General features: G+C 46.3%; 1 protein-coding gene across 1 annotated transcript in view; it reads left to right on the top strand.

The window, feature by feature from the left end:
* BICRA (BRD4 interacting chromatin remodeling complex associated protein) overlaps window positions 1-21,373 on the top strand; it is a 53,577-nt gene that overhangs the window by 1,774 nt on the left and 30,430 nt on the right. The window lies entirely within an intron of this gene.

Genomic DNA, 21,373 nt, shown 5'->3' with positions numbered 1-21,373 from the left:
CCCTCCCTCCCTCCCTCCCTCCCTCCCTCCCTTCCTCCCTTCCTTCTGTTTTCCCTTGCTTAAAATTTTGAGCAGCTTTATTGAGATATAATTCACATACCATAAAATTCCCCCATTTAAAGCATACAGTTCAGTGGTTTTCTGGTATATTCCCAGAGTTGTGCAGCCATCCCCACAATCTAGTTCCAGAACATTTTCATCCCCCCAAATGGAAACCCCGTATCCTTAACAGTTGCTCCCCATTCCCCCTTCCATCCAGCCCCTGGCAACCCCTAACCTGCTTTCTGTCTCATGAATTTGCCTGTTCTGGACATTTTCTATAAATAGAACCCTACACTATGTGGCCTTTTGGGTCTGGCTTTCATGCAGTGTGTTTTCAAGGTTCATCCATGTTGTAGCATGTGTCAGAGCTTCATTCCTTTTTTTTTTTTTTTAACATTGAGATATTTGCATACCATTAATTTCTCCCCTTTAAGCGTACAATTCAGTGGGTTTTAGTACATTTACAGAGTTGTGCAACCATCCTCACAATCTAGTTCTAGAACAATTTCATCCCCCAAAAGGAAACCCTGTATATTTTCCCCTAATCCCTGGCAACCATTAATTTACTTTGTCTTTGGGGATTTGCCTTTTCTGAACATTCGTACAAATGGAATCGTGCAAGATGTGGTCTTTGGTGTCAGGCTGCTTTCATTTCATGTATTGTTTCCAAGGTTCATCCAGGTTGTAGCATGGATCAGTGCTTCATTCCTTTTTATGGCCGAATAATATTCTGGTGTACAGATGTACCGTATCCGGTTTATCCACTTGTCAGTTGGTGGACATTTGGGTTGTTTTCCACTTTTTGTCAGCTGTGAATAAAGCTACTTGGTGGCTGTTTCTTCAGTTGAGGTGGAAGATGGCATTTCCAGCCACCCCCTGCCCAGGCCTGTTCTTCCTTTGTGTGCTTACAGGTACACAGGCTTCCCCTTCCCTCTCTCCCTCCCCCTCCTCCCCTTCCTCTTTTCTTTTCTTTTCCTAGTCTTCCTGTTCTTCCTGTGTTGTATCTCCCCCTCCCCCAGCCTCAGCCAAGGCCTTAGGAGTCTGGAGATCATTTCCAGGGAGCCCTGGGCAGCCCCACAGGGCGGTTCTGCTCTCCCAGCAGGGAAGCCTCAGCCCTGCCTGGCCTCCCACCCCTGGGAGGGAACAGAGGGGACAACCTGATCCTTCTAATCCAGCCCCAGGGGAGATGTGTGGGGACAGGGCCACATGTAGAAAACAGCTTTTCTTTGGGGCTTAAAAAAATTTTTTTGGTCTCTGTTTTAAATAGGAACACCGCACCCAAGTAGAAAACTCGAAAAATATCAGAGATTTCTAGTGAAAAGTCTCCCTCCCCCTCCCAGCTCCCAGCTATCTGTACCCACATCCTCTTCCCAGAGGTAAATGGTTATAGTTTGGGGGCCTCTTTTCAAACAGACATTCTGTGCATGTGTAAGCATCCCTCTCTCTCTCTCTCCTTCTCCCTCCTTCCCTCCCTCCTTCTCTCATGCCCTCCCCCATTTTTTAAGGCACTAATGACAAGTTATTCTAACACTGTTGTGCCCTTTGCCTTTAGCTTTTAATGATATATCCTGGAGGTTCTAACTTGTCAAGTTCTGTGTCTTTCTCAGCTGCATGGTATTTATTCCATTGGAGGGCCCTAACTTGCTGAACCAGTCCCCATCTGCTGGACACTTAGGTTAGTTCTTGGCTATCACAAACAAGACTACAGTGAGGTACCGTGTGTACAACTTTTGATTTGCATGAATGTGAGCAACGTGAGTACAGTGTAAGTTAAAAGCCCAGAGGTGGAATTGCTGGGACAAAGGGTGTGCAGAAGAAAAAAAAAATTATTAATGAAAATTTCCAAATGTATACAAAATTAGAGAGAACTGCATAATGAACCCTCCTTACTTATCCCCAGGTTCCATAGATCAAGATCTGGCCATACTTGCTTGTATCGATATCTTTTTTGTTGCTGTTGAAGTATCAATATTTTAAAGCAAATCCCAGATCTCCTGTCATTTTAATTCTAAACACTCAAGTGTGTATTTAAAAAGCAAAACTAAGCATTTTCTTACATAGCCACAATGACGTTGTCAAACCTAGTAAAAATTACGGTCATTTGGTATCTGCAGGGATGTGCTTTTTTTAATTACTTTTTTTTATGGAGATGTGATTCACATACCATAAAATTCACTCTTTGAAAGTATACAGTTCAGTGGTTTTTAGTATATTTACAAGGTTGTACAACCATCACCGTTATCTGATTCTGGAATATTTTCATCACCCTCAAAAGACGTCCCACTTCCATGAGAAGTCTCCTCATTTCTCCCAGCCCTCCTTCCCCACTACAAGCCCCTGATCACCATTAATCTTTCTGTCTCTATAGATTTGCCTGTTCTGGACATTTCACATGAATGGAATCATACAGTATGTGTGTGGTCTTTTGTACTTGGCATCTTTCACTGAGTATAATGTTTTCAAGGTTCGTCCATGTCGTAGCATGGATCAGTGCTTCATTCTTTTTTCTGGCTGATTAATATTCTATTATATGAATATACCAGGTTTTATTTATCCATTGATAGACATTTGGGCTGTTGCCACTTTTTTGTCTCTTGTGAATATGCTGGTATGGGCATTTGTGCAAAAGTCTTTGTGTGGATGTACGTTAATTCTCTTGGGTCTGTACCTAGGAGTGGAATTCCTGGGTTAAATGATAACTCTGTGTTCAGTTATTGAGGTACTGCCAGACTTTTTCCCCCAGCGGCTACACCAGTTTACTTTCCCACCAGTAATGCATGAGGATTCCAATTTGTCTTTTCTAACATAACCATCCTACTGGATGTGAGGTGGTATCCCATTATGTTTTTTTTTAAATTTTTTTATTTATTTTTGGCTGCGTTGGGTCTTTGTCACTGCGCATGGGCTTTCTCTAGTTGCAGCGAGCGGGGGCTACTCTTCGTTGCGGTGCGCGGGCTTCTCATTGCCGTGGCTTCTTTTGTTGCAGAGCACGGGCTCTAGGTGCGCGGGCTTCAGTGGTTGGGGCACGTGGGCTCTAGAGCGCAAACTCAGTAGTTGTGGCGCATGGGCTCAGTAGCTCCGCGGCATGTGGGATCTTCCAGGACCAGGGTTCGAACCCGTGTCCCCTGCATTGGCAGGCAGATTCTTAACCACCGCGCCACCAGGGAAGTCCCCCATTATGGTTTTGACTTGCATTTCTCTAATGGTTAATGATGTTGAACATCTTTAAATGGGGTGGGGGTGTGCATCTAAATTCTCATCTCTGTTTCCACTTGGTGGATGGGACCACTGTTTTTCACTGCCTTGTCTTTAATTTTCCCCCAAACACTCTCCTTCCCTCTTCCCTGCCTGTTTTCTCTGCCCCTGCGTTCTCTGTCTTGACTGAGTAGTCTTTGTGTACAGAGACTGCCAGTCCTTCTTGCTGCCTGTCATTCAGGGAATGAAATCTGGGCTTCATGGTGGTCTGGGCTCATGCCCTTCTCTGGGGCAGCATGCAGTGTGCAGTGTAGGTGGTTGGTGGTGTCAGCCTGCCCAGTGGGGACCCAAGCTCCACCCCTTACTTGCCGTGTGACTTGGGGCCAGTGCCTTCGCCTCTCTGAGCTTCAGATCCTTGAGGTTAGTGGTGAAGCCCATCTCCTTCCATCTTCCCTTGTGCTTTCTCCTTCTTTCCTTTACTAGATACTTACTGAGCATTTTGCAATTCACGTCCCAAAATGGGAGTAACATGTATCCCTTAGCTCACTTATTTAGCAGTTATTTACTAAGTGCCTATTGTGTGCCAGGCACTATTCTAGAAGGGAGGATATAGCATGAACAAGACAAAAATCCCCGCTGTCTGGGGACTGACTGGCTGGTGGGGGAGACCCATGATAGGACGCATCAGAAGGTACTGAATGCAGTGGAGAAAAAGGGAAAGTGGCTGGAGAGGGCTGGTGGTGTGAGTGGTCATTTTAACCTGCCCTCGCTGAAAATGTGACATTTGAGCAAAGACCTGAAGAAGGTGAGGGGGAAGCCCCGTAGCTATCTGCAGGAAGGGTGTTCCTGACAGAGAACAGCAAGTGCAAAGGTCCTGAGGCAGGGAAGTGAAGATACTTGCCCCAATTCACAGCTGGTAACTTGTGGAGCCACAGTTTGATCCAGGCAGTCTGGAGTTAGAGTCTGTTTTTGTTTTGTAATGAACTTCATTAAGGTATAATTTATATTTAATGTGATACATCCGTTTTAAAATTTTTTTAATTGAAGTGTAGTTGATTTACCATGTTTCAGGTGTACAGCAAAGTGATTCAGTTATACATATATATATATATATATATTCTTTTATTTATTTATTTATTTATTTATTTATGGCTGCATTGGGTCTTCGTTGCTGCGTGCGGGCTTCTCATTGTGGTGACTTCTCTTGTTGCGGAGCACAGGCTCTAGGCACGCGGGCTTCAGTAGTTGTGGCTCACTGGCTTCAGTAGTTGTGCCTCCCGGGCTCTAGACCACACGCTCAGAAGTTGTGCCACACAGGCTTAGTTGCTTCATGGCACGTGGGATCTTCCCAGACCAGGGCTCGACCTGTGTCCCCTGCACTGGCAGGCGGATTCTTAACCACTGCGCCACCAGGGAAGCCCCATATATATATTCTTCTTCAGGTTCTTTTCCATTATAGATTATTACAAGATATTGAGTGTAGTTCCCTGTGCTATAGGTGGGTCCTTCTCGTGTATCTGTTTTATATATAGTAGTGTGTATCTGTTAATCCCAAATTCCTAATTTATCCCTCCCCCCAAGTGACACATCCATTTTAAGGGTACTTATTGGATGCATTTTGACAAATCCGTACCGTTGTGTGACCGCCTTCCCAGTCAAGGCACAGAACATTTTCTAGCGTTTGACGTAAATAGAATCACACAGCCTGTATTCTTTGGTGTCTGGCCCCTGCCACTCAGCACAGTGAGTGTGAGGTTCGTCTATGTTGCGCGTCTTAGTTCGTTTCTTTTTGTTGCTGTGCAGTAATTCCATTGTTCAGATATAATGCATTGTGATCTGTTTATCCCTTTGGCTGTGGGTGTACCTTTGGGCCGTTGCCAGTGTTTGGCCATTACACATGAAGCTGCTGTGAACATTCAGGTACTAATCCTTGTGTGACATATGCCATCCTTTCTCTTGGGTAAATACCTAGGCGTGGAATGGCTGGGTTGGATGAGGATACGTTTAACTTTATTAGAAACTGTTAAGCCATTTTCCAAAGTGGCCGGAACATTTAACATTACCCCCAGCCGTGCATAAGAGTTCCAGTTGCTCCACATCCTCACCACCGCTTGCTGTTATCAGTCTCATACATTTTCAAATGGGTATGTAGTAGTGTCTCATTATGGTCTTAATTGAAATTTCCCTCATGACTGAAGATGTCGACTATCTCATTGGCTTTTGCGCCATCTGTAGGTCTCCTTTCGCTCGTTTTTAAATTGGGTTGTTGGTCTTCTTACTGTGTTGTAGGATTTCTTTATATATTCTGAATATGTGTCCTAGTCTGATATATGTATTGTGAACATTTTCTCGCAACATGTGAGGCCATTCTTGTTACTTGCAGTAGGTGTGTTCTGTAAAGTTGACAAAGTCACCACATTGGGGTCTTTTCAGAGATCCTGCTGGCTTTCCAAGTGGCGGGCAGCTAACTGGGGCCCCAGCTGATGTGCCGCTGTGGTGATTCCCGCCACCAGCCTACACCCCAATCCAGAGACCTCTCAAGACCACCCTGTCTCTTCTGCAAGCACCCTGTTCCCACCTTAGGCCTCCTCTGGTGCTTCCCTTTAAATGGCTTTATGGGATGTAATTCACATACCCTCCAATTCACCAGTGGCTCTTCGTATATTCACAGAGTTGTACAACCGTCACCACCATCAATTTTTGAACATTTTCATTCCCCCCCAAAAGAAACTGGGAACAGACCCCTGCCAGGTGGCCCTGGACAGACAGGCAAGGGAGAGGAAGGTTGAGGAGGCCCGTGTCGCTGGAGCTGAGTGGAAAAAGGAGGGAGGGCGGGGAATGAGGGTAGTGGGAACAGGGCCAGTTCCCGTGTGGCCTGATGGGCCTCAGTGAGGACTTTGCTTTGACTCCGAGTGAGACAAGAACTCTGCTCGGATTCAGGGCAGAGGAGGGACAGGAGGTGGCTCAGGGTCAAACCAGATCCCTAGACTGGGGGTGGGGGTGGGGAGACTGTTGAGGAGGCTGCTGAAGAAATTCAGGCATAATGTGGGTTCGGGAAATATTTATTGATTTTTGAATCGAATGAAGGAATGATTTCAGCCAAGCAGTAGGAGGCATTTGCTGAAGCAGATGTGCAGGGGAGAGGGCTGGAAGGTCTGTCCCAGTCACACTCCCAAACCAGTCTCTCCTGCTTCTGCCCCCTAGAACAAGCAGGGTATCTGGAGGACCCAGCCACTTAACAACCAAAAGCCCGGCTTCCAGGCAGACCTACTTTGTGACCTGGGGCATGCTCAGGGGGTGCTGCCTCAATTTTCATTCTGTAAAATGGGAATAATCAAGTGCCTGGGTGTGGTCAGTACATGTTTGCTAGTTTTCTTTTCTTCAATTTTGAAATAGAGGGTTCGTACAGAAGAGTAGAAAACGTGTCTTCCGCCTAGCAATGATCAACTAACACTCTCACAGTTACTTTTTTTTTCAAACAGCTTTATTGAGCTTCAATTCACGTATCATACAATTCACCCGTTTAAAATGTACGACTCTGGTTTATGGTACATTCGCAGAGATGTGTAACCATCACCGTTTCAATTTAAAACATTTTCATCACCCCCCAAAATAAACACTGTGCCCCTGAGCCATCACCCTCCCCCGCCACTCCCATCCATCCCAGGCCTGGCAACCACTGATCTACTTTCTGTCTCTATGGATTTGTCTGTTCTGGACATTTCATATAAACAGAATCATATAATATGTGGTCTTTTGTGCCTGGCTTCTTTCACTTGGCATGATGGTTTCTCTGTTTATCCATGCTGTAGCATGTGTCAGTGCTGCATTCCTTTTCGTGGCTGAGTGATATTCCATTGTATGGATGGACCACATTTTGTTTCTCCATCCATCAGTTAATGGGCATTTGGATTGCTTTTACCTTTGGCCATTGTGAATAATGCTGCTGTGAACATTTGTGTACATGTTTTTCAGTGCATACATATTTTCGTGTTTCCTGGGTAATGTACCCAGGAGTGGAATTGCTGGCTCATAGGGTAACTCTGTTTAACCCATCAAGGAGCTGCCAGACTGTTTCCCATGCAGTCACACCATGTTACATTCTACCAGTAGTAGATGAGGGAGACAGTTATTCTTTTGTATTCTTCTGTCTTCTCCCCCTTTGGGGGAACTTTTTGTTGAATTACAACACGGAGAAAAGAGCACACATCATAAATGTCCAGTTGGATGAATTTTTTGCACATTGGACACACCCATGTAACTGGCTCCCAGATTTAAAAACAAAAAACAAAAAAAACCCCAGAACATGATCCCCTCCCAAAAGATGCCCCAACCCTTTCTGGCCCCTCCATCTGCCCCCCACCCCTCCAGCCCCCAGGGAACCAGCATCCTGATTCTAGCTGCATAGTTAAAAGTGGGTGTGTACTTTACACATGAAACCGTACAGTGGTGTTTTCTTTCACTCAACATGATGTTTGTGAGATGATTCCATGTTGTATATACCAGTAGTTTGTTCCTTTTTCATCGCTGTGTAGTATTCCATTATGTGACGGACCGCAGCGTATTCATGCATTCTTCCATTGATGGGCATCTGGGTTGTTTCCAGTTCAAGGGTGCTGTGAACATTCTAGAATGTTCTACATCTGCCCCATTATTCATAAGGGTGGAATTAGAGTAGCCCCAGGCTCTGTGTGATGCCAGGTAGAAATTATCTGTAGGCTCCCCTCCCTTCTTGATGGAGGTGTGCCCCCCATCGCATGTTCTAGAACCCTCCTTTCTGAGTGAGGGTTGAAAGCCATCACGGCAGTCCCTGCTGCTGGTGTTGGTTCTTTAACTCTTGCTCTGTGGACTTGAGAGATGTTCTCTTCCGCGGCGCCTGTGAATGAGCTGTCCACGATGTCAGTGGGGTTGCGGGCGTTGTCTGGGGGTCCTGCCCCTGTGGAGGGTTCATAACCAGCTTGACAGGGTTCATCGGGGTGGTGTCTGTACACATTCTGCACACTTGCCTGGAGTCTTTTTTGTCTTCCATATTGGGATGGCTCCTGGCATTTTGGGCAGGAGCCACTGGTGTAGACTGATTGGATTAATTTGCCTCCTGGGTTGGTGTGCAGGGTGGGGCGGGTGGATAAGTCCTGTAGAGCATCCCCCCACTGTCCTGGGAAGATGCGCCCACCTCCTCTCTCTCTCCGTGTCTGACTGTCTCTGAGACGTCCTCTATGGCATCGGCCCCATCAGCACCTCTGTTCCGTTCTCCCTTCTCTGAGCAGCTTTCTGTGGTGAGGCCCAGTTTCACCCCACCCCCACCTGTGACCTTTCACCTCCTCTCCCATCTGCCCGTGACAGGTTCCCTCTGGGCCCCTGGGCCTTGCTCTCATCCCAGTGGCCGGTCCCCCATTGTGAGCCCTGCCCGATGGGTCCCTGGTCAGCCTGTGATGTGTCCGCCCTGCCCACCACGCCCTCCCCCAAACCTGGTCACACACCTACTCTGTTCAGAATCAGCTGTGACCACTGAGAATGGTCCCCCTTTGTCATTCAGTCCATGTTTACACAGAGGGAACAAAACAGACCGAAACCTGGGCTCACCCCCTCCTCGGAAGAGTCAGGCAATAGATAAGATAAATCAGAGTCACACGTGAGATAGTAATCAGAGCTTTGAAGTAAAGCAAAGCAGGAGAGGGAGGTGGAAGTGCTGGGTGAGGGGGTGGAGATCACGGCTGCCAACAGAATCAGGTTGAGCCTCACCGATCTGGTGCAAAGGTCCTGAGGCAGGTGTGTGCCTGGTGCATTGCAGGAATATGGAGCAGGCTGGTGTGGGTGGAGGGGAGTGAAGGAGGGAGAGAGGGTGAGAGGTGAGGACAGAGGTGGTGGAATGGGGGCAGATGGTCACTGTAAGAACTTGGACTTTGATTCGGAGTGAGGCAGGAGCCATGGGAGAGCTCCGAGCAGAGGAGGGACGTGAGCGGACTTGCATTCTAACATGATCCCTTTGGTCACCATGTGGGGATGAGATTGTAGCAGAACCAGGGCAGAATCACGGGGACAGAGGGGACAGAACCTGGTTGATGTCTGTCACAGCCAAAAACCAACATCACCATGAACCCAACTCCAGAATTGATTCAGATTTCCTCAGTTTCCCCCTAATGTCCTTCTTCTGTTCCAGGACTCCACCCAGCACACCACATTACATCGCGTTGTCATGTCTCCTTAGACCTCTCTTGGCTGTGACAGTTTCTCAGACTTTCCTTACTTTTGATGACCTCAGCATTTTGGGGGACTACTGGCCAGGGGTTTTGGAGAATGTGCCTCTCTCGGGATTTGTCTGATGTCTTTCTCGAGATTAGACGAGGTGTTAGGGGTTTGGGAGGAGGACCGCAGAGATGAAGTGCCCTTCCCATCTTAGCACATCAAAGGTGCATCCTATCCACTTGACTCACTATGGCTGATGTTGGCCTTGATCACCTGGCGGAGGCCACGATACTTTTGATTCTACACCCCTGGCAGTAAAAATGGTAAGCATGTGCCTGGTGCATATCTATTTACATGCATCCACTCATTTTAATCCTCACAACCCTCTGAGGTGGGCACCATTTTTAATCCCATTTTATAGAGAAAGAAACTGTAGGGAAAGGGAGGCTGAAGTGACTCGCCTGAGGTCACACATCAATTAAGTGGCCTTTGAACCCCGAAGGTCTGGTTCCAAAGTCCAGGCCTTAACCGTCACCTGTTTTTTTATCAACTGTATACGTACACGACTCCACTTTGGTACGTTATAAAAAAAATACATTAAGACGTACATTAAAAACAGGTGAGGAAGATTTTTAAAAATCAAACATTTTAAATGGCATTATATTTATCAATAGTCATTACTAATGATAAAACCTAAAGTCTCTATTTTGAATGATGTTCTTGATAATTAAAGTTTCAGTCAACTTTTTGCCAGTTCTGCTGAAAACATCACCGATTTTACTTTTTACTGTGGCTTAAAAAGAGCTTACAATAGGAGCAGCTTACAATAGGAATGGGACCATCGTCTTTATTTTCTGCTTACATTAACTGTGTTTTCTTTTTTTGAGATAACATTCACATAGCATAAAAATTAACCATTCTGAGGGGGAAAGGATAAATTAGGAGTTTGGGATTAACAGATACACACTACTATATATAAAAGAGATAAACAACAAGGACCTACTGTGTAGCACAGGGAACTGTACTCAGTATTTTGTAATAACCTATAAGGGAAAAATCAACTGAAAAATTATATGTATATATATATATCTGAATCACTTTGCTGTACACCTGAAACTAACACAACATTGTAAATCAACTATACTTCAATTAAAAAAAGTTAACCATTTTAAAGTGCACGGTTCAGTGGCTTTTAGTACGCTAATAATGTTATGCAACCATCACCTCTATCTAGTTTCCTGCCAACCCACCTATCTAGGATAATTTCGTTTGCCCAAAAGGAAACTCTATACCCATTAAGCAGTTTCTCTTCGTTTCTCCTCCCCCCAGCCCCTGGCAACCACTAATTTGCCTTCTGTCTCTATGGATTTACCTTTTCTGGACATTTCTTAGAAATCGTATCATACGATATGTGACCTTTTGTGTCTGTAGATTATGATTTTTAATCTTTTGGTTTCTTTGTGAGTACTTTCTTATGCCCTCTGTCTCTTTTTGTGAGGATAGTTTCATTAAAAGTTGATAACGTGATATATAAGTCAAGTTACTCGAGAATGTGTTGTCAAGCAAAGGGACGTCACGGTCTCTGCTTTGGGGACCTTGTACCCTTCTGAGGCACCTTGCTGCCTGGACTATCCATCCATCACCTTCTGCCCAGTGTCAATCCATATATTGATTACCTGTCCAGCTGAATATGTTTTATCTCCGAGATTAGGGAATGAATAGAAATTGACATTTTACCAATGGAAAAGAACAGAGAGCCCAGGATGAGAGCCAGGCAAGGTATGGACATCTGGTCTGAGGCCAAAGTGGCCAGTGGTCACATTGATGGGGAAGGGAGAGACTTAATAAACCAAGCTGGGGACCAAAAACTAGTCATTCATTTGGAAAGAGATGAAATGGGATCCCTACCTTACGCCATATACCCCCAGATGGTTTAAGGATTCAAAGTCAGATGTAAACTGTCAATCTCAGTTTAGACTTTGGGGAAAGGCCAGATTCTGAAACAAGACACACAAAGAGCTGCTGGGTGAGGAAGATTTGAAGACCTTGCTTATCTCAGCTATTTTTCTCTGTCTCTGAGGCTCTGAGCGGCAGCCCTCCCTGTTTTGTCCTAGGTGGGAGGCCAACCCCTCTCCTAATAAGATAATTAGTAGCTTTGGGACCATCAGAATACCTTAGCGAGAAATGGCCTTAGCTGGAGCAGGTGCTAGATCAACCAAGAGAGCTGGTGTAAGGGTGCGTGTGCACTTCACGTCCTGCCTGGCTTCCCACTTTTAGCTGCTCTGCCCTGCTGTCCGTCTCAAATTCCAGCGGGCCCTTGACTCTGCTCTTTCCCCTACACCTCCTGGTCGATCCGCCTGCAGACCCTGTCGCTTTGCCATCAAATCCAGACTCCAACCACTTTTCGCCTCTTCCCCTGCCGCCATTGCCTCCTCTCTGGGCTCCCTGCTCCCATCCTCGCCTCCTGCAGTTCGTTCTCCAGTTCTCCACTCAGCAGCCGGAGGGATCCTGTGAAAACCCAAGTCAGGTCACGTCCCTGGACTCACCCAGAATAAAAGCCCGAGTCCCCACCACGGCCCACCAGGCCCTCTGTGGCTGACCCTCATCGTCTCCTCAACCCCGCTTCACCTCCTTGCTGTTGCTCAAGTATCCCCAGCATGTTTCTGCCACAGGACCTTTGCATCCGCTGTTCCTTCTTCCTGGACCACCCTTCCCTGGGTGTCTGAATCGCTCCTTCCCTTACCTCCTGCACATCAGCTCAGACTCCCCTTTCTCTGTGAGGCCGCCCCAACCACTTTCGCTAAAGATGCCCCCGCAGCCCTCCCCGCCCCCTCCCCACAGCACCTTTCTCCCACCTCCTTGCTTTCCTCCTCTGGGCACCATGTCTTTGTTCTGTTCGTGGTCTGACTCCTGCCCTAGGACGTCACCAGGAGAGTGGGGATGTCTGTTGTCCTTGCCGCTGTCTACCCAGCACTGTTTTGTTGAGTGGGGCAGTGGAGAGTCCTGGGAAGGGGAAACCACGGGACCTCAAATCAGATGGATCTCTTTGGCCCGAGTGGGGAGCTGCGTTTAGAAGGGACCCGAGAGGAAGCCGGAGGCCGGTTAGCGACTCCCCTGCAGCCCTCCAGGTGGTTAGCACAGACAGGGTTAGACGGACGATGCTGCTTGTAAGTAAGCCCTGGAGGAGGGTGGGGGGCATTTGTTAAGAAACAGGATGAAGTGTGGCATCTTGCAACCAGGACCACAAACCCATGGCTGGCTCAGGACCTGCCCACCCAACTCCCTGGCCCTCGTGGGGCAGACCTCAGGCTCCCACTTCTCAGGAGTCCCCAGTGGTTCTGCCTCAAGCGTTATGTGAGAGAAATCGGGCCATGATTAGGGAAGGCTCCTGACAAGTTCAGGAAGAAAAGAATTTCCGCCGGGGAAGGGTAGAGGGAAGGGAGGTCGTGCCAGCAGATGCCCAGTTTCACGGCATTTTCATGGACACTGGAAACGAGGCAGTGGGGTGTCCTGGAAGGCAGTCCAGGGATCTGGTGTCCCAAAGTCTGGGTTCAAATCCCAGTGCTTCCCTTTACCACTGAATAGCTTTTTAGTTTGTGTGCATTCAGCTGCAAGTAACAGTTTACGCTGATGAGTGATGGCGGAAACTGTCCTCTTATTTATTTATTTATTTTGCAGTACGCGGGCCTCTCACTGCTGCGGCCTCTCCCGTTGCGGAGCACGGGCTCCGGACGCGCAGGCTCAGCGGCCACGGCTCACGGGCCCAGCCGCTCCGCGGCACGTGGGATCTTCCCGGACCGGGGCACGAACCCGCGTCCCCTGCATCGGCAGGCGGACTCTCAACCACTGCGTCACCAGGAAAGCCCCTGTCCTCTTATTTTTTTTTTTTAACAACTTTTTTACAAAAAAAAAATGTACGTTTTGGGGAATTCCCTGGTGGTTCAGTGGTTAGGACTTGGAGCCTTCACTGCTATGGCCTGTGTTCAATCCCTGGTCAGGGAACAAAGATCCCACAAGCCTCGGGGCATGGCGAAAAAAAAAAAAAAAACCCCAAAAAACAAAAAAGCAAATTTAAAAAAAACGTTTGATTTTTGGAATGGTTAGGACATTGGCTGAAAAACCAAAAACTATTTTTGAAAAATTTGCAGCGGAGTGTCTCCGTCCCATCTTTGTTCCATCTGCTGGGTCCCCCTCCTAGTTCATAAGTGGGTTTAGTGCTGTAGAGATCCTTCTGGAAGTTCTTTAGACCTAGAAAGGCATTTAAGATACATAGTCTTTTTTTTTTTAATGGATATATAGTTGATTTACTAGAATATATATTCTTGTATCTCCTCCCCACTGTCTTTAAGCAGATGGTAACATTTTATACACACTGTTCTGCATTTTACTTTCACACAGAACAATAGTCGTGGAGAACTTTCTCTGTCAGTATATGGAGAACATCCTTGTTCCTTTTTAAAAAATAACATCTTATTAACACATAATTCACATACCATGAAATTCACCCATCTAAAGTGTACAATTCAGCCCTTTCTTGGTATATTCACAGGTTATATATTCAAGATTATATAATGTGCAACCATCACCACTATCTAGTTTCAGAACATTTTTATCACCCCCCCCCAAAAAATTTTGTGCCCAAGAACAGCCCCTTCAGATTCCTCCCTCTCCACAGCCTCTGGCAACCACTAATCTTTCTGTCTCTGTGGATTTGTTTATTCTGGACAGTTCATAAAATGGAATCATACAATATATGGTCCTTTGTGTCTGGCTTCTTTCACTCAGCATGATGCTTTCAAGGATCATCCATGTACTGTGGTATATCAGTACCTCATTCCTTTTGGTGTCTGAGTAATATCCCACCATATTGAGAGACCACGTTTTGTGGATCCATGCATCCATTGGTGGACATTTGGGTTATTTCAGCCTTTTGGCTGTTATGAATAATGCTGCTGTGGACATTTGTATACGAGTTTTTGTGCGGATGCATATATTCATTTCTCTTGGGTATATATGTAGGAGTGAAATTGCTGGGTCACCTGGTAACAGTGTTTAACTGTTTGGGGAGTTTCCCAGACTACTTTCCACTGAGGCCCCACCATTTTCTATTCCCACCAGCAGTGTACGAGGGTTCTGATTTCTACACGTCCTCACCAGCACTCATTATTGTCTGTCTTTTTGATTGTAGCCATCCTAGTGGGTGAAGCAGTCTCCACTTGTGGTTTTGATTTGCATTTCCCTGGTGGCTAATGATACTGAGCATCTCTTCACGGGCTTGTTGGCCGTTTGTATTCTTTAAAAAAATTTTTTTTTAAATTTTACGTTGGAGTATAGTTGATTTACAATGTTGTGTTAATTTCAGGTATACAGCAAAGTGATTCAGTTATATATATACATATATCTCTTCTTTTTCAGATTCTTTTCCCGTATAGGTGGCCATTTGTATTCTTCATTCTTTTTTACAGCTGCATAGTATTCCCATGTAGATGGACCCAGTTTATTTAACCTGTTTTCCACTGATGGCCAGTGGAGTACTTCCAATATCTCACTGGTAGACGCACACCTTGCCCTAAATACCTCCTAAATGTATAATTTTGGATATGTCAGGTTGTACCTGTAGGATCAGGCCCATGAGTGAAATCTCCGGGTAAAGCGTAGATAAATGTGCTATAATCTTGACCAATATTTCCCTGTACAGTTGATTCTCATTCCCACATGCCATATTTGTGAATTCATCTACCTGCTAAAATTTCTTTGTAACCCCCAGATCAGCACACCGGGTGCTTTCCCAGTCATTTACAGACATGTGCAGAGCAGGTGAAAAATTTGAGTTGTCCTGTGTTCCTGTTCCGAGCTGAGATCGACCAGGGCGACCCTCTGTCTTCTTGTTTCAGCTCTTACACTGTAGGCAAGTGGCTTTTTCTTGGTCTGTTTAGTGCTACGTTTTTCACATTTTGGGGCTTTTTGTTGCTGGTTTAGCTGTTTAAAATGCCCCCCAAACATTGTGCTGAAGTGTTGGCTAGTGTTCCTAAGTTCCAGAAGACTGTGATGTGTCTCAGATGAGCTTCATTCAGGTGTGAGTTACAGCGCCGTTGGTTATGGGTTCACTGCGAATGAATCAGCCGTATATATTAAATCAGGTGTCTTTAAACAGAAACACGCGTAAAAACAAGGTTATGTATTGATCGGTTGATGAAAATGTTGGGACCAGAGGCTCATAAGAACCTGTATTTCCCCCAGGAGCAATAGTTCCTTATTCTCTAATTCAGTGTTTGTGGCAACTTTGTAGAACATAACTGCCACGAATAACAAGAATCGATCGTGTAGGTTGTTCTTTGTGTTTTTTTTAGCTGTGCTTTACTGGGATACAAATTAAGTATAATAAAAGGCACGAACCTTAAGTGCACTGCTTGATGAATTTTAGCAAATATTACCTATGTAACCATCACCTGGATCTAGCTACAGACCATTTCCATCATCCCAGAAGATTTCCTCGTGGACCTTCCTAGTCAGTACTTAGCCCTCTCCCCCTCCTGCTGCCCCCTTAAGGCAATCACACCTCTGATTTTTTTCCCCATCAGTTTCACTAGAACTTTACTTCAAGGGGATCGCACAGTGAATGGTCTTTTGTGTCTGGCTTCCTTTCCTCAGCATGGTGGATTTGAGATTCATCCATGACCTTGCCTGTATCAGTAGTTTATTCCCTTTCATTATTAAGCTGTATTCAAGTGCGTGGATATAACATAGTTTGTTTCTCCATCTACCAGTCGATGGACACTGTGCTGTTTCCAATTTGGGGCTTTTGTGAATAATGCTGCTATGAAAATTTCTGTACAAATGTTTTTGTAGACATACTTTTCACATCCGTTAAGTCAATACCTTGGAGTGGAATTTCTGGGTCATGGAGTAGGTATATGTTTAACCTTAGTTAATTCAGGCTTTTAGTTCTCTTCTGGAACAGAACATCTAGTTGAAGGCCATTCCAGGGATATTTGGCAGCTCAATATTGCCAGGCCGCTGGGTCTGTCTCTGATTCACTGGGCCTTCGCCCTCAGGAGTGCAAAATGGCTGCTGTAGCACTGGCCATTGTCACCGTGCTTCACACCATTCTCTCAAGCAAGAAAGAGTAGGGGCAAATAATCTTCCCAATGTAAGGGTCTGTCTTTTTTATCCAAATGTAAAAATCTTCCCATGTCCACACTTGGCTGCAAAGGAGGCTGAGAAAGGAAGTTTCTGGCAAAGGGGCAAAAGGCCTATACTCACTGTGAGTCATCCTCTGAGGAGGGTACATTGCTGAATGGAACCAAATCCAAGCTCTGTTTCAAAGGATATCAGACTGAGACTGGCTGTTGGACCCTCCTGAGCCTCGGAGAGGACCCTGCGAGGCCACATTGTCAGGGGCCCGGACACTGGCTAGGAACTGGTGGCTTGCGTTCTATACAAGAGCAAGAGCCCCAGAAGGAAAACTAAAGAGACAAAAGCTTCTAGAGCAGTGGTCCTCGGACCAGCAGCATCACCCCCACCCCCGCCCCTGCCCCCAACCTGCTGATTCTGAAATCCATTCTTTCATTCTGTATTTTAAAAGCCTTCCAGGTGATTCTGGTGCCTGCGCACGTTTAGGAACAAGTGGTCTAAAGCACGCGTGGAATGTTGTAGGGGCTTTTCTTTCCCCTTCGCTTCTCTTAACTCCATTTTTTTCCTGAACTTGAAGTGTTCTCTTCTGCTTGATGCCCTGGGCAGCCCTGTGTCCCGTCAGTGTAATCGCTGCTCTTATTCCCTTCACCCCACCCCATTACCTGTTTCACTCCTCAGTGTTTCCCCCTGTTTTTTATACACTAGTATTAAGAAAAAATTCAAAAACCTTTTCAGATGCCTGATTTTCTTGGCAAGTCTGTGGCTTTATAGCTTCATTTAGAACAGCGGTGAATGGCAAAAAGGGAAGAGAGAAAACATACCTAACATTTCTAGTGTGTGACTACCTGTGTAAACGAGGCTTTTAGGAGCTAGACACCAGTTGCTTTATGAGCAATGCAAGTTTTTTAGGCACGCTTTTATGTTGTTAAACTAATGCAGTGATTTTAGAACTCTAAAGGTCACTGAAAATAAAGGTGGTGTCGATTTTAATTGCTCTCCAAATAGCTCTTTCTTTCTCTCTCCCCAAAAGGCTGGGTGGATGGACAGATGAAAAGAGAGATGGTGAGGCCTGGATCTGGGCAGGAATAGTGGTCATGGAGAGGAGGAGATAAAGTGGAGAGATTTGGGAGGTGGAATGGGTAAGACTTGGGTGAGGGACTTTCCTGGTGGTGCAGTGTTAAGAATCCGCCTGCCAACGCAGGGGACACGGGTTCAATCCCTGGTCTGGGAAGATCCCACGTGCTGCGGAGCAGCTAAACCCGTGCGCCACAACTAATGAGCCTGCGCTCTAGATCCCGTGAGCCACAACTACCGAGCCCGCGTGCCACAACTACTGAAGCCCGTGCACCTAGAGCCCGTGCCCCGCGACAAGAGAAGCCACCGCGGGGAGAAGCACGTGCACCACAACGAAGAATAGCCCCCGTCGCCGCAACCAGAGAAAGCCTGCACGCAGCAATGGAGACCCAATGCAGCCAAAAATAAATAAATTAATTAAAAAAAAAAAAAAGAAAGAGTTGGGTGAGTCAGCGGTGTGAGGTCAAAGTTGGTACTTAGTCTCTAGAGAGGGCTGTATCAGCTAGCTGCTGCCACATAACAAATAACCCCCAACTTTAGAGGCTGTTCTGGTTACTGTTGCTGTTTAACAAATTACCCCAAAATGTAGCAGCTTAATGGAACAATTGTATTATGCTCACAGGGTTTATGGGCCAAGAATTTGACATGGAATTTGACATAGTGGGTCTCTGCTTCATGATGTCTGTGGTCTTGGCTGGGAAGACTCGCAGGCTGGGGGCTGAGGGCTTGTTCATATGCCATGCATGGCATCTGGGCTGGGATGACTTGAAGATAAGACCATCAACCAGGGCATCTACTCATGGTCTCTCCATGTGTCTAGCTTAGGCTTCCCCATAGCATGGTGGCCTCAGAGCAGTCAGAATTCTATTAAGGTGGCTTAGGGCTTCCAGGGTAAATGTCCTGGTGGACATGGCAGAAACTGAATTGACTTTTATGACCTAGCTTCAGAAGTCACATAGTGGCACTTCTGTTGCACTGTCCTGGTTGAAGTAGTCACAAAGTTTCCTCAATTCAAGGGGACTGGCAAGACCGCACTTTGGTAGATCATGGGAGGTTGGAGACATTATCAGCCATCTTTGGAAAACACGATGCACCACAGTGGATTAAAACAAAACTGTGATTCTAATGGTTGGAGTTTGGCCTTGGGTACCTCTGGTTACTTCTCTTTTACCTGGGTGTGGTCAGCTGTAGGTCAGCTAGGCGGCTCTGCTTCTAGGCCTTGGCTGGCTGTGAGCTAGGATGATAGAGGTGATGGGCATGTGTCTCTTGTCCTCCAAAAGGCTAGCCTGGACTTCGTCACATGGCAGCTGGGCAAAGAGTAGGCTCAGAAATGCACACCGTCACTTCCACCACCTTCTGTTGGCCAAGGCAAGTCAAAAGGCCAGCCCAGGTTCAAGGGTTGGATAATAAATAGGAGGAGCTGTAAACAGTGGGACTAGGGAGAAGAAGAGTTTCTGGCCCCAGTGGTCTTTTTTTCAGATCCCCTTACCATCAGCCCTCTCCCATTCTGCTGGGCCTCTCTTCTCAATTAGCGGATTCACAGAGTACAGTCCTTGACCCATGGAAGGCTTTGAGAGTCCTTTTGATGGGCTGCAAAGATGTCTAGAAATGCCAACTTGTTTGTGTCAGGTTGTGTTTGACTGCAAATAACGGAAAACCTAACGGTGGCTTAAACTGTAAGGATTAAGAAGTCTGGAGGCAGGCAACCCGTGAGGAGTTGTTAAGAACCTAGTCTTTTTCTCTCCTCTCATCAGTTATCCTCCGTAGGTAGGCTTATCAGCCTCAGATTTATTGCCTCGTGATTGCAAAATGGCTGCCACAGCTCCAGTCTTCTCAACTGTATTCAAAGCTGGAAGCAGAAAGCAAAAGACTTTCTCCCTAGAGAAGCTCTGTCTTTATATTCTGAAAGAAAAACTTTCCCAAATTCTGTCTTCCCCAAAAGATTCATTGAGCAGAACCCAACTCTATACACTTTGGCTTTTACTTATTTGCAAAACTGTGGCTAGCCTAGCTGTTAGGAAGCCTGGGAAAGTGAATGGCTGATAAAGGGGATAGCAGTGCTACTGGCCTGGTCCAATTATTTTAAAGCTATTTTGGCCACAACCCACAGTAGGAAATATGTACACACAGAGACACACATAATTGAAACCAGTATCACAAACTGATCCTTTTGCTTACCCTGTGTGATGCCTTTTAATATTTTCTATTCTATCCCATTCCATTTGACCCTATACTCTTTAACTTAAAAAGAAATTCCTTGTCGCAACCTGCTAATTTGATTTCACAACCCTCAAAGGCATGACCCATAGTTTGAAAAAGACTGACTGACTCAGAGCAGCATTTGTTTACATCTTGGAATTGGCAGGGGTTACCCCGAGCAGCATCAGGCTTCTGTGAGTAAGGCGAGGAGGGGTGGGGAAATGGTGTTTGGAAAAGCAACAGCTAGACTTTGCCACATCCTCTTCTCCACCTATCACTTCCCATCAGCAAATGGTAAAGTTCCGTCGACTTTCATTTTTATGACTTGCAAATAACCTGAGGGTTATTAGCATTAAATTAAATCTAAATTAAAATTAGCCTGTTTCTGGAGCTTCGCGGGGACTTTTAATTCTGTATCCTGCTCAGCAGCCTGGCTTCTGCACAACCCCTGATGACAGCGCAAAACTCCGATGGCATTCCAAGTGCCGGAGGAATTCACACGATTTTCTGGAAGGACACTTTGTCATTGTTGCATCATGGCTGTTCTCTTGAGCTGGTTGTGGTTTCGCAAGCCCAGCTTTTCCTGCTTTTTATAGCCCAGTGGTGGAGAATGAGGTTCTTCAGAATCACAGGGTCTGAGTTCAAATTCTGGCCCCACAGTGTGGTTTGGGGCAAGTGTCCTGACCCCTGGGAGCCTTAGTTTCCTGCGCTGTGGGAAACGTTCCACCTGCCTCCCCGGGGACTGGGAGGAATCAATAGGTGTGGGGTTAGCACAGGGCCTGATACCAAGGAAGCACTGGGGCAGGGTGGGCTCTTGCGAGATGTATCAGTCAGCTTCGGCTGAGTGATTTGCAGTAACGAGTGAGCCCTAGATCTCAGTGGCTGACAACAGCAAAGGCTCCTCTCTCGCTCGTGTGTCCGAGCTTCGTGCATTGGCTGCGGCTCTGTCCATGTATCCCTGTCATGCCAGCACTTGGGCAGAACCATGCGATGGCTTTTAAAGCTTCTGCTCTGAAGGAGCGAGCGCAAGACGTCCACTCCCCTGTGCATAATTTGGGGTTGCAGCTTTGCATGCTAATTGTGTGTCCCCCGCCTCCCCTGGTCACTTTTTCAAAAGCTTTTTGAGTATGTGTGTGTCGAGGAAGGAGAGGGGCGTCTAATGTCACCTCTGGTTGAGAACCACTAGTCATGATCTTCCCCAAAGTCAGGGACTGGGTCTGCTTTTGTTCATTACGGTATCCTCAGCTCTCCCCCATGCTGGACACAGAGCGGGCGATTGGTAAATGCCTTTCTCACCAGGCTGCTCTTTGAACGAATGATTGGGTTTGTTTAACCCCCTGTGCAAATTCATTTGTTCACCCCACAAATATTTAGTGACCCCCTGCCATGTGCCATGCTCTCTGCAGGCTCTGGGTGTCCCACAGGGAACAAAACAGACAAAATCCCTGTCCTTGGGGGGGTTGACAGACAATAAAAAATCAGAGAGACGTATGATTTTTTTTTTTTTTTTTTTTTTTTTTTTTTTGCGGTACGCAGGCCTCTC

This window comes from Physeter macrocephalus, unplaced genomic scaffold (genome assembly GCF_002837175.3).
Source record: "Physeter macrocephalus isolate SW-GA unplaced genomic scaffold, ASM283717v5 random_283, whole genome shotgun sequence".
Classification (NCBI taxonomy): domain Eukaryota; kingdom Metazoa; phylum Chordata; class Mammalia; order Artiodactyla; family Physeteridae; genus Physeter; species Physeter macrocephalus.
Note: the sequence above shows the minus strand (reverse complement) of the source record. Positions and strands in the feature narration are given on the sequence as shown.